The sequence below is a fragment of the Neovison vison genome, chromosome 6 (genome assembly GCF_020171115.1).
Source record: "Neovison vison isolate M4711 chromosome 6, ASM_NN_V1, whole genome shotgun sequence".
Taxonomy (NCBI): Eukaryota; Metazoa; Chordata; class Mammalia; order Carnivora; family Mustelidae; genus Neogale; species Neogale vison.
This window is the reverse complement of record NC_058096.1, coordinates 98,710,813-98,724,072: the sequence shown is the minus strand read 5'-3', so window position 1 is coordinate 98,724,072 and position 13,260 is coordinate 98,710,813. Positions and strand designations below refer to the sequence as shown.

Below are 13,260 nucleotides of genomic sequence, written 5' to 3'. Positions count from 1 at the left end.
TTCTCAAAATTCTTAACTATAATGTTTTTAAGCATGGTGATGTCCACAAAAGTGATGATCTTAAAGAAAATTCTATTCCAAGGTAAGCAATTTACTATTGATTAGTTGTACTATTGCCTAGAGTGACGAGTATTTTAGTACTAAATTAAATGAGAGAACATATGGGTAACTATTGAATAGTTTTGGTATTGTCAGCTATATAAAGCTTTATGGTTTGAAAAACTTAACATGGTTTCTGGAAGAACTAGAAATAAAAATATTACAGTAAAAAAATATTACAGTAAATCTGTTAACATTTATAATTATTATTGATATCTCTTAGATATATAAAATTTTACCTCTGGACTAGTTATAAATTCTTTCTTTACAAAACAAGAAAATTGTTACAAAATGACTAATTTTGACAGCTTTAAAAATGTCCACACAGCAATCCCATAAGGAACATGGACAAAAGATTTAATGTTATATATGTGACATACCCTGAATTTAGACAATTTAAAACTAAAACCACCTTTATTCCACATAAGGTAATAATAGAACTTAATAATTAGAACTTCACCAAACCCCATGAACATATATAGAGCAGCAAAACTGGTGATACAACTATTTCACATAAATTGAGTGAATTATTGCCTCAAGCTATAAAGAGTATGGGAACAACAAAATAAAAGTAACAGCAGCTCCAGCTGTTAACAGAAATAGGAAGCTCTTTCATTTGTAAAAGGAAATGGCACAAGTTTTCTGGTCTCTAACAAAAAAAGTATGCAACATTTTCTCCCACTTAAATATTTACAGTCTATTACTTTTATTATTATGTATTCGATTAAGAGTACATGCTTGCTGTCTTTGACATTAGCAGTCCTTCTCTGCAATTAGCCAAATAATCTAGGATTGTTAGTAAGGTGCAGGAACATTTGATTATAGAGGAAATGGGTGGGTTTTAGCATTTACTTACAAGTAAACAATACCAAATCCTAGAATGCTAAACCAAAGTAACTGTGTCACTCAAACATATAGAGAACTTATAAACATGAAATTGATAAGAATAAATTATTTGAGTTTCTTACTAAGTTGGTACCATATCATCCAATATGATATTCTAAGATTTTGTTCATCATCATCATCATTATCATTCAATGCAACTTGAAATGAGAGCTTTTCATGTACTGGATACATGCTGCCTATTAGAGATACAAGTCAAATAAGATCCAGGCCAGAGCCTTGAGAAGCTCATAGATAAATGGAATTATTTATTTTACATTGCTCTGAAAGACTAGATTTAAATTAGGGATTGTAAGTTATACATTTAAAAAAACTATACATTATACTCCCTATAGGCTCAAAGGGGTATTAAGCATCTCTCTATACATATTAAATATTACATATATGTGTGTGTGTGTGTGTATAAAATTATGTGATGATAATGATGAAAAATTACTCTAGCAATGATCATTTTAACTTTTTTAACTTTTTAGCCAGGCACCACTTAATCCCATTCCTGGATTACCTATAAATTTCCCTCTAAAATATGTTCAATTAATTTTCAGGAAATACTGCATTCTTCCAGCTAGTAGTAATTTTGTAATATATCCATGCACTTCTGAACTTATCAGTGAGATGTATGTCAAAATCGACTTATATTTATTCTCAAAACACTTATTTGCCACTGTATATAATATTGTAATTATGCAACTTAATTTCTACAAATACTAATAAAAGATGAGTTCAAAAAGAAGTAGTCAACTTGGGGCACCTGGGTGGCTCAGTGGGTTAAAGCCTCTGCCTTTGGCTCAGGTCATGATCCCGGGGTCCTGGGATCGAGCCCCGCATCCACCTCTCTGCTCTGCGGCGAGCCTGCTTCTCCCCACCACCGCACCTACTTGTGATCTCTGTCTGTCAAATAAATCTTTAAAAAAAAAAAAAAAGAAGAAGAAGAAGTAGTCGACTCTATGAAAATTAGGTCAAGACCTTTAGAAAAACTCAGAAAGGATCAACAGATACTGCTGCTTTGCTAACCCAGCACCATTCTTCTTTCTGAGACTTCATAGGGTTGGAGTCAGCTAAAATACTAGCAAATTGATGTAATCATCTGGCACCATTCTGGCCAATGGGACATAAAGGTTCATAAACTGGTTGCAAGTGAGAAAAATTTGCTTTCCTCATAAAGAGGGAAGATGTCTCCAGAACATGATCCTAATGTTGGGACCTGTGACACCCATTTGTGACTGATTACAGGGGCAAGTCCAGGAGAAGTTAAGAGAGAACGTGACTATTCTAATTTCACCCATCACTTACCTCTAGACTTCTTATTTAATAAGACAAAGGAAAGAAGGAACGAATGAAGAGAAGAAAGAAAAGATGGATAGAGTGAAGGAAATTTATGTAAGCCAAAGAAAGAGTTGTTTGGCTATTTGCAATTGAAGTATTCTGATACTCAGTAGTGGTTAGGGAAAACAAGGAGGGGGGATCCAGATGCATTTTTCATTCTGATTGCTTCAAAATTTTCTTGAGTTACGTCTCACTATGAAATTAACAAAACTGCAAATGATTTGAATGTGACTATTGCAAGGAAGATAGGATATGTGGAAATCCAATCAATGGACTCCAAATATTAATAAATAAATATTCACTGATTCATATAGATAGATTGATACATAGATATAAAATTAAGGTATATACGCATCATTTTTAAAGATTTCTCACTTAAAATGACTTTCCCAATAAATCAACAAATGCCCTCAGTGGAAAAATTGAATAAAAGAGCTTCCACTATATTTTAGGGAAAGAAAAATCAGTCAAAATGTCAGCAAGATTCTAAAATCAATGCCAGAATGTGAATATTGTGTATTTTCATCTCAAATTTTGGTAAAGTTATAAACAGATAAATTGGAAGAAGTAAAAAAGAAAGTCTGGAAATAAAAATTGAAATTAATGAATTTCAAAAGGTAGATTAAATGAGATAATATGCAAACAAGTATTTAAAAAACTTTAGAACACTACAGATTATTGAGTTATTACTATTAAATTCTTAAAGAAGTTTAAGGAAACAATCATTTTTGTTGATGCCTACCAAACAAATTAGGGAGTATTTCCTGACTATTTTTTGGCTAATAACTACTGTTTTAGAGTACTAGAATTTAGAGTTAGAATTAAGGGTGGAAGGGCCTAGCCCAACTGTGCAGTTTTAGCAGAAGGCTAGTATAAAACATCCCTGCAAAGAGGATATGAAGCATTTGCTTTCATATTCTACAATAGGGATTTACCTTTTTAGTAAATGGATTCCTTTTGGGGGAACATGAACAATTAGAAATAGTTTTTATATTATGCATACCTGCCAACCTATAAGTTCTGTTAGTCTCAGTTTTGCAATCAGAAGTTAGATAGAGGTAAGACTATTTCTTTATCCATTTGGTAGCATTCTCCATTCTATCCCACCCACTTGCTCTCCAACTTTCTTATTTCCATGCAAGTTTTTGTTTTCTTTTGCGTTTTTGTTTTGTTTCATTTGTTTAATATTTTTCACCTAAAATGTCTTTTTGATCAATTGCCACCAATGTTGCCCCACTCTGGGGCATCAGTCAATATACCAGAATAAGAATAATAAGTTTGGAGTTGACCACAGTATTTCCAAATCTAACTTATTAACTGGCAGGTAAGTATCTTTTAAGTTTACAAAAATTACTTGGAAAGTCCAGACAAGTCTCTCTAGTATTTTCCTTAATATAGATATTTACATAATATCTATATTTAATATAGATATTTAGTATTAATCCAACCCAACATTATATTCACTTGATTCTCATATACCCTGTTACTCTCTTATGTAGATGTTTAATCATGAGATTCTTCCCTTTTTATCATTTTTAAGTCTGAATTCAAATGTTCTGTATCAACATACTTTAATTGAACTCCCCTTTTCTTTTATGTAATAATTACACTAGTAGATACTATTAGGTGGGGAGCACTTAAAACAAGCCAGGATCCATTCTGGGTATTTTATGGATACATTTTCTCTAACCTACTCTACAATGAAACAAGGCAGGAATTATCATTTGCTTTAAAGATAATCATGTGTGACATATTTCCCTCTTAGATATCACAAAATCTACTTCCCTCCTGTGAAATTCACAAAACAATTTTCAGATGCAGTCGTGGGTTGTGCCCATGTGTTAAGCAAACCTGTAATTTTTTTTTTTTTTTTTTAAGATTTTGTTTATTTATTTGACAGACACAGATCACGTAGGCAGAGAGGCAGGCAGAGAGAAAGGGGGAAGCAGGCTACCTGCTGAGCAGAGAGCCTGATGCGGGGCTCGATCCCAGGACCCCGGGATCATGACCTGAGCCGAAGGCAGAGGCCCTAACCCACTGAGCCACCCAGGTGCCCCGCAAACCTGTAATTTTGATGGGTTAAGATACTAAGGGATACTAGTAAGTGAAAACACATATTAAATTTTGAGTACATAATCTTATTTTACTCCAAATTATAAACATGTTTTTAGTGCTAAGTCATATGGACTTAAAGTCTATAGATCTGGGGAGCGCTGATAAAAGCTAAATTCATTTGGAGGATACAATTAGAAGTAGAAAGCTGGGGTAGATTACTAACTAGACTTACAAATTCCAGAAAGTGCCACAAACTAAATGAAACAGATGATTTGGAATAATAGCCAAGTCATTGTATTTTTTTTCCCATATAGTTCTTTGATATTCCTGATGCCTGCGTATTTTTAATGTTAGAGTTCTGCTGCTACACACAGACATATTTCTTTATTAGAAATACAAAGAGGGAAAAAAATACATAGAAGCAGAACTATCCTTTTTCATGAGAAAATAAAAGGACCAATTTTGATCTTACTTTTTAGAGCAAAGTTATCACAGACTACCCTCTCTGCCTTCTTCAAACTATTCATTAGTATAGCATCTTAAATTCACTTAATCCAATAAAGATTATATTTACTGGAATAAAACATAATTCTTTCTTCCTCCCTCCTTCTCTTCCTCCATTTATTCCTTTTCTTTATTAAATTTATCTAAAATTTAGATAATTATTATTAATTATCTAATAAATACTAAATAAATTTAATTTATTAAATTTATCTAAAAATTAGAATATAACCAGACTACAAAATTTCAGGGAAAAAAAAAAGCAGAAATACCCTGCATATTGAGTACCTAAGAAGTAATACTTCTAATTTATCTCCTCCTAGTCTTTTTCTTCCACATAATATTTCATGTAAATGTAAACATAGGGTACACACTCTATTTGAATCTTGATGTTTGAACTTACATAATCATATTTATGTATGTGATTATTTGTGTGTATAGTATGTACATGTGTATAGGTGTGTATTTATTTCTTAGCCAATTTAATAATTAAATAGTATTCCAAAAAGTAAAAAGTGAATGAATTCTGACCTAATTATCCATTACCTCTGTTTTCTCTAACAATAATAATGAGCATATACTCATAAAGTTTCACAATACCTTAGGAAAGTTATATTAAGATCTCCAGAAGTGAAATTATTGAGACAAAAAGTACAAGATTTTTAGGTCATCAATATGACTTAAATTTATGGTTTACAAGCTTCTAGGAAAAAGATTGTTCTGGTTATACTTTATCAGCAAAATATGCTCACATACTTCTGCCAGTATTGGGTTTTATAATTTTTTGTTTTATTAAAAAATGTGATAAATGAGCAGGAGGTTGGAGAGATGGCAGAGTATGAAGACCCTGAGCTCACACTATCCCATGTTTACAACTAGGTATCACTCACATCTATGTAAATAAACTAAAGAGTAATCTGAAGACTGGCAGAACAAACTCTACAACTAAATGTAGAGAAGGTACACTGGAGGTTGGGAAGGGCAGAAAATGTGGTGGGGAGCTCCCCCTGGTATGGAGGAAGCTGCAGGTGCAGAGAAGGCAGAGAAATGGTTCCTCATGCCAGGGAGCCCACATGGGGAAGACAAATCCCTATAGTGTTTGACTTGAAAACCAGAGGGGCTGAATTCCATGAGTTTGTATAACTCAGTAGACTTGGAAGTTGGAGCTTTATAAGTCAGATGGCTCAGCACTACAGGAGCCTGGAGGGCAAATGATAGCTTGGTTCCTGCCCTTAAAGAGACAGTAACCCAGGGTGAGAGAACATAGAAGTGGCAGTTTGCACAATGCTTGAGGCAACAAAAGAGAGATCTGTTACATGGATTTTGGAGCATATTGGGGGACTTCTCTGGGAATAAAGGAGTAGACATATGCCATTTTCCTCCCCCGCCCTGCAGCATAAACACAGGGCCACCTGTGGGAGGCAACACTGCAGAGACACTTGCTACCTAAACTGCTAGCATAACACCATGCCAATAAATTCTCCTAAGGACTCATTTTCTCCAAGTCTGCTGGCCTGGGTCCTGAGCTCAGCACAAATACAACATACCCCCAGCTCCACCATGTCCCAGCTTTGGGGAATCTGGCCTAAAACCAGAAGTTCAATGCAAATTTTGCTAAAACTACTGCCCTGTCCCCAACTACCCCTTAAGTAAGCCCCCTCCCCACCAGAGCTGGCCAGTCTGGGTCCCACTAACACAGACAGCAAGCACAGAGCTCAACAGGCAAAGAATTGCAGAAGACTAGACTGAAAAGAAAAGCAATTCAGACACAACAGCTGGGTGCAAGCAACACAAAGAGGAGACTACCTGAAGCTGCTGAACAGGGTTCTAGTGAACAGTGGATATTGCACTGGAGGGCATTACAGGATCTCTTCTTTATAAAGCCAATACTTTCAAGAGCAAGATATGTAGATGACTTTCCTAACACACAGAAACATACAGAGAGGTAGACAAAATAAGGAGACAGAGGTATATGTCCCAAATGAAAGAACAGGACAAAATCATAGCAGGAGATATAAGCAAAACAGAAATAAGTAATATGACTGATAGAGAATTTAAAGTGATAATCATAAAGATACTCAAGGGACTTGAGAAAAGAGTAGAGGACATCAGTGAGACCCTTAACAAAGAGATAAAAAATAACATATCAAAGATGAAGAATTCAATAAGTGAAATTAAAAATACAATAGATGGAATAAATAGTAGGCTACAGGAAGTAAAGGGATGTGTCAGTGTGATCTAGAGGATTGAGTAATATAAGGCAAACAGGCTGAATAGGTGAGAGACAAATACTGCATAAAGAGACAAGACTTAGAAAACTTAGCAACACTATCAAGCATAATAACATCTGCATTATAGGGATACCAGAAGGAAAAGAGATAGAAAGGGGGAAGGTGCAGAAGTGCATTTGAAGAAATAACAGCTGAAAACTTCCTGGGAAGGGAAACAGAGATCCAGATTTAGGAGGTACAGAGATCCCCTAACAAATTCAACAGAAGGAGGTCCACACCAAGAAACATAGCAATTGAAATGGCAATAAATAGTGATAAAGAATTTTGAAGGGTGCCGGGGGTGGTGGGGGGAGTTACATACAAAGGAAATCCCTTTTGGCTATCAGTCAATTTTTCAGCAGAAACATTGCAGGCCAGAATAAAGTGGCATGACATATTCTAAGTGTTACATGGAAAAAAATCTGCAGCCAAGAATACTCTATCCAGCAAGGCTATCATTCAGAATAGAAGGAGAGATCAAAAGTTTACTAAACAAAAGTTAGAAGAATTCATGACCAAGGATGACTGAGTGGCTCAGTTGGTTAAGCATCTGTCTTTGGCTCAGGTCATGATCCCAAGGTCCTGGAATCAAGTCCCACATCCAGCTCTTTGCTCAGTGGGGAGCCTGCTTCTCCCTCTGCCTGTCACTCTACCTGTCTGTGCACATGCTTTCTCTAACAAATAAAGAAATATTCTTAAAAAAAAAAAAAATCACGACTCCTAAACCAGCCCTACAAGAAATGTAAGGGGTACTTTATGAGTGAGGGGGGAAAAAAGAAGTACAAAAGCAAGAAAATTAAATATATCTGAAAAAAAAAGTCAAGAGAAGCATAAAATAAAAGAAAATAAAATATGATATCAAGTATCTGAAATGTGGAAGGGAGAAGAGTAAAGCATGGTTTCAAAATTAAGCAACCACCAACCTTATGTATGCTGCTATACACATAAGATGTCATAAAAGAACTAAATGGCAACCACAAATCAAAAAACAGTAATTGATATGCAAAAAATAAAGAGTAAGGAATCCAAGTATTTTGCTAAAGAAAACCAACTACTCATAAGAGAACAAGAAAAGAAAAGAACAAAAAGGAACTACAAAAACATAAAACAAGTAAAAATTGGCAATAAATACACAGAATCAATAACTTCTTTGACTATAAATGGACAAAATGCTCCAATAAAAAGACATACTCTGGCAGAAAGGATAAAAAACAAAAAACAAACAAACACAAGACCCATCTATGTGCTGTCTAAAAAAGACTCATTTGAACCCTAAAGACCCATGCAGATTAAAAGTGACGAGATGAAGAAACATGTATCATGCAAATGGAGTAAAAAGGAAGCTGGAGTAGCAGTATGTACAAAATAGACAAAATAGACTTTTAGAAAAAGGCTGTACCAAGGGACAAAAAAGGACACTACATAATCATAAATGGACAAAATAGACTTTTAGAAAAAGGCTGTACCAAGGGACAAAAAAGGACACTACATAATCATAAATGGTAAAATCCAACAACAAGATATAACAACTATAAGTATTTTTTACTGAACATGGGAGCATCCAAATATATAGAGCAGTAAGTAACAAGCATATAAGAAACAATCAATAGTAATACAATAATAGTAGGGGATGACAACACCCAATCTACATCAAGGATGTATCATTAAACAGAAAACAACATAGAGACAGTGGCTTTGAACAGCATATTGTACCAGATGGATCTAACAGATAGAGTCAGAACATTCCATCCTGAAACAACATTCTTTCCTAGGGCACATAGGACCTTTCCCAGAACAATTCACATACTAGGCCACAAAACAACTCTCAACAAATTCAAACAGATCAAAGTCATACTATGCATCTTTTCTGACCACAGTGGTATGAAACAAGAAATTAATCACAAGAAGTTCAATATCATGTTACTAAACAATTAATGTATGAACCAAGAAAGCAAAGAGGAAATTAAAAAATACAGGGTGACAAATAAAAATGAAAACACAATGGCCCAGAATCATTGAAATACAGCAAAAGGTGTTATAAGCTTCATTCTACAAAGCCAACATTACTTTGACACCAAAAGCAGATAAAGACAATACAAAAAAAAAAAGAAGGAGAAGAAGAAACCACAGGCCAACAACTCTGATGAACATAGATGCAAGAATCCTCAACAAAATACTAGCAAATGGAACACAATAACACATTAAAAAATCATTCACCATGATCAAGTAGGATTTATTTGTGCGATGCAAGGTTGATTCGATATTCTCAAGTCAATCAATGTGATACATCACATCAATAAAAGAAGGGACGAAAGGCATATGATCATTTCAATAGATGCAGAAAAAGCATTTGACAAAATATAACATCCTTTCATCATAAAAACCCTCTAACAATTTAGGATTAGAGGAAACATAACTCAACATAATAAAGGGCATATGTGAAAGAGCCACAGCTAACATCATATTCAATGGTGACAAAATTAGTATTTCTCCTAACAAAGTCGATGTCCACTCTCACCACTTTTATTTAACATAGTACTGAGTGTCCTAACCACAGCTTTTAGACAAGAGGAAGAAACAAAAAGCATCCAAATGGGTAAGGAAAAAGTAAATCTTTCACCATTTGCAGATGATCTGTATGTGTATCACACACACACTCACACACAAACTCTGAAGTCTCTACCAAAAAAACTATTAGATTTGATAAATGAATTTAGTAATTTTGTAGGATAAAAATCAATATAAGAAATTAATTGCATTTTTATATGCTAATAATGAAGCAAGAGAAAGTAAGAAAGCAATCATATTTATAATCACACCAAAGATAATAAAATACCTAGGAATAAACTCAACAAAGGAAGTGACAGACCTGTACTCTAAAAACTATAAAACACTGATTAAAAATATTAAAGATGGTACAAACATTTACAAAGATATTCCCTGTTAATGGATTGGAAAAATAAATGTTAAAATGTTCATATTACCCAAAGCAATCTACAGATTAAATGGAATTCTTATCAAAATACCAACATTTTTTACAGAACTAGAACAAAAAATCCTAAAATTTGTATGGATCCACAGGAGACTCAGAATAGCCAAAACAATCTTGAAAAAGAAAAACTAAGGTGGCGGTATCAGAATTTCAGGTTTCAAGTTACAATATAAAGCTGTAGTAATAAAAACAGTATGGCACTGGCACAAAAATAGATGCATAAGATAAACAGAATAGAATAGAAAGCCCAGGAAAAAGCCCACAATTATATGGTCAATTAAACTTTAACAAAGGAGGCAAGGGACACCTGGGTTGTTCAGTTCATTAACCATCTGCCTTTGGCTCAGGTCATGATCCCCAGAGTCTGGGGTCGAGTCTTGCACTGGGCTCCTTGCTCAGCCAAAAGGCTGCTTCTCCCTCTGCCTGCCACTCCCCCTGGTTGTGCTTTCTCTCACTCATTCTTCCTCTCTCTCTCTCTCTGTCTCTGACAAATAAAATCTTTAAATAAAAGAAAACAAAGGAGGCAAGAGTGTGCAATGGGAAAGACAATCTCTTTAACCAATGGTGTTGGGAGAACTGGACAGCTGCATGCAAAAGAATGGAACTGGACCACTGGCTTATAGCATACACAAAGATAAACACAAATGGGACGAAGGGTCTAAATGTGCAAGACGACACTATAAAAATCCCAGAAGAGAGCATTGGTAGTAATTTCTCTGACATTGACCATAGCAATCTTTTTTCTAGATAGGTTTCCTGAGACCAAGTAAAAAAAACAAAAATAAACTACTGGTATTTCATCAAAATTAAAAGGTTCTGCTGGTGAGGGAAACAGTAAAATGAAAAGGCAACCTACTGAATGGGGGAATGAATATATTTGCAAATGACATCTCTGATAAAGGGTTAGTATCTAAAATATACAAAGAATTATGTAACTCAACATCCCCCACAAAAGAAATAATTTAATTAAAAAAATGAGGAGAATATGTGAATAGACAGTTCTCCAAAGAAGATGTACAGATGATAAAGCAGACACATGAAATGATGCTCAATATCACTCAGCATCAGGGAAATGTAAATCAGAACCACAATGAGATATCACCTCACACCTGTTAGCATGGTTAAAATCAAAACCACAAAAAACATTAAGAGTTGGAGAGGATGTGGAAAAATAGGAATTCTCATGCACTCTTCGTAGGAGTGTAAATTGGTGCAGCCAATATGGAAAAAAGTGTGGAGGTACTTCAAAAAGCAAAAATAGGGGCACCTGACTGGCTCAGTCAGTAAGCATAAAACTCTTGATCCTGGGGTTGTGAGTCCAAGCCCCATACTGGGTGTAGAGATAACTTCAAAATAAAATCTTAAAAAAAAAAAAAAAAAAGTTAAAAATAGAACTACCTTAAGATTCTGTAATTGCACTACTGGGTATTTACCCCAAAATAGTCGAATTATGGCAGCAATCCAAGTGTTGCTTGATAGATGAGTTGATAAAGAAGATGTGGTATGTATGTGTGTGTGTCTGTGTGTATTATTCAGCAATCAAAAAGAATAAAATCTTGTCATTTGCAACAGGGATGAAGCTAGAAAGTATAATTTTAAGTGAAATGAGTCAGTCAGAAAAATAAATACCTTATGACTTTACTTACATGCAGAATTTTAAAAATTTAAAAAGCAAAACAGACAAGCGAAGGGAAAAAAGGGAAAGACATACCAAGAAACAGACTTTTAACTATAGAAAAGATGGTTACCTTCTTGAAATGTGCATGCTTTCATTTATCCTAGCAACCACAGTGCTGCATTTATTTACTAGTTTCGTAGGCAAATATATATTTTTTTATTTTAGTTTCTATCTCTTATAGATTTTTTTTAAAGATTTATTTGATAGAGAGAGACGTCACAAGTAGGCAGAGAGGCAGGCAGAGAGAGAGGGGGAAGCAGGGTCCCTGCTGAGCAGAGAGCTCATTGTGGGGCTCAATCCCAGGACTGAGATCGTGACCTGAGCTGAAGGCACAGGCTTAACCCTCTGAGCTACCCAGGTGCCCCTATTTCTGGTAGATTAAAAAATAATTAACACCTTAAAGAATCTGAAATTATTTTAGAAAACTAGTAGTTAATATCTCAATTCCGAAATAATTCCAAAATAACCAATATTGTAATTCTACCTTTGTCCTTTTGATCGATAATAGCATCCAATTTCAGGTAATTTATTAAATTCTGCTAGTTTGACTGTTCTTTTGACAGTTACATAACATTTTATTTGCTGGTGTCTTGTAAATGCACCAGGTTGAACTAGTTTTATCGTTTCATCAATATTTTCTTACCCTGTGTATTTTAACAGTACAATTTGGTGGGGTTTTTTTGGTCCTGAAGCTTCTAAAAAACTACTGACATTTTTATCAAAATTAAATATATAAAATTAGTGTTTAAGATTTTATTTAAAGAACCTATACATATCTTGCTAAGTTTATTTCCAAATTGTTAACTTTTTTATTGTGTTTAGAATTTTTTTTTTTTTTTGAACATAAAGATGGCAGGAACATAGCAATGGTTTTGAATTTTCATTCTGTTCTTTTTGAGCCACCTATGCATATCCCTTGGGAGTTAGTACGAAAAATTACGTTACATACAAATAATTGTACTTTTATCTCCTCCCTTCCTATATATATTATTCACTTCTCCTTCATATCTCATTTCCTTAAAAAAATTAGAAAGCAATTTTTCTTATTAATAGTAATAACAGGAGTCCTAGGTTAGTTCTTGCCCTTTGTATGTATCTAGGATCTTTATAGCTTGAGTGTATATCTTAATATGTCAAAAATATTTTACTACCTTAATTTTATTAGGAATGATTAACATTACTAAATTTTTATTCCAATAAGTGAAATATTACATTATAAAATTAATTCAATTGGTGGTATCATGGTATTAATTTATAATATTTTTAGTTTCCATTTACTGGTATTGCCGTGCAGTTTAATATTTGAGAGAGACATTCTTTTATAATAACAGAAAAAATTCTTATTTTTTTATTTAATAGAAAAATAGTACCTCCAGGAGATAGTATCAGGTAAGTAATGATCAGAAAATACTTTTTTTTTTTGACCCAAAAAAAGG

General features: G+C 34.0%; 1 protein-coding gene across 3 annotated transcripts in view; it reads right to left on the bottom strand.

The window, feature by feature from the left end:
• Positions 1-13,260, bottom strand: part of NAALADL2 (N-acetylated alpha-linked acidic dipeptidase like 2) — a 1,286,203-nt gene that overhangs the window by 889,661 nt on the left and 383,282 nt on the right. The gene's annotated exons all lie outside the window — the stretch shown is intronic.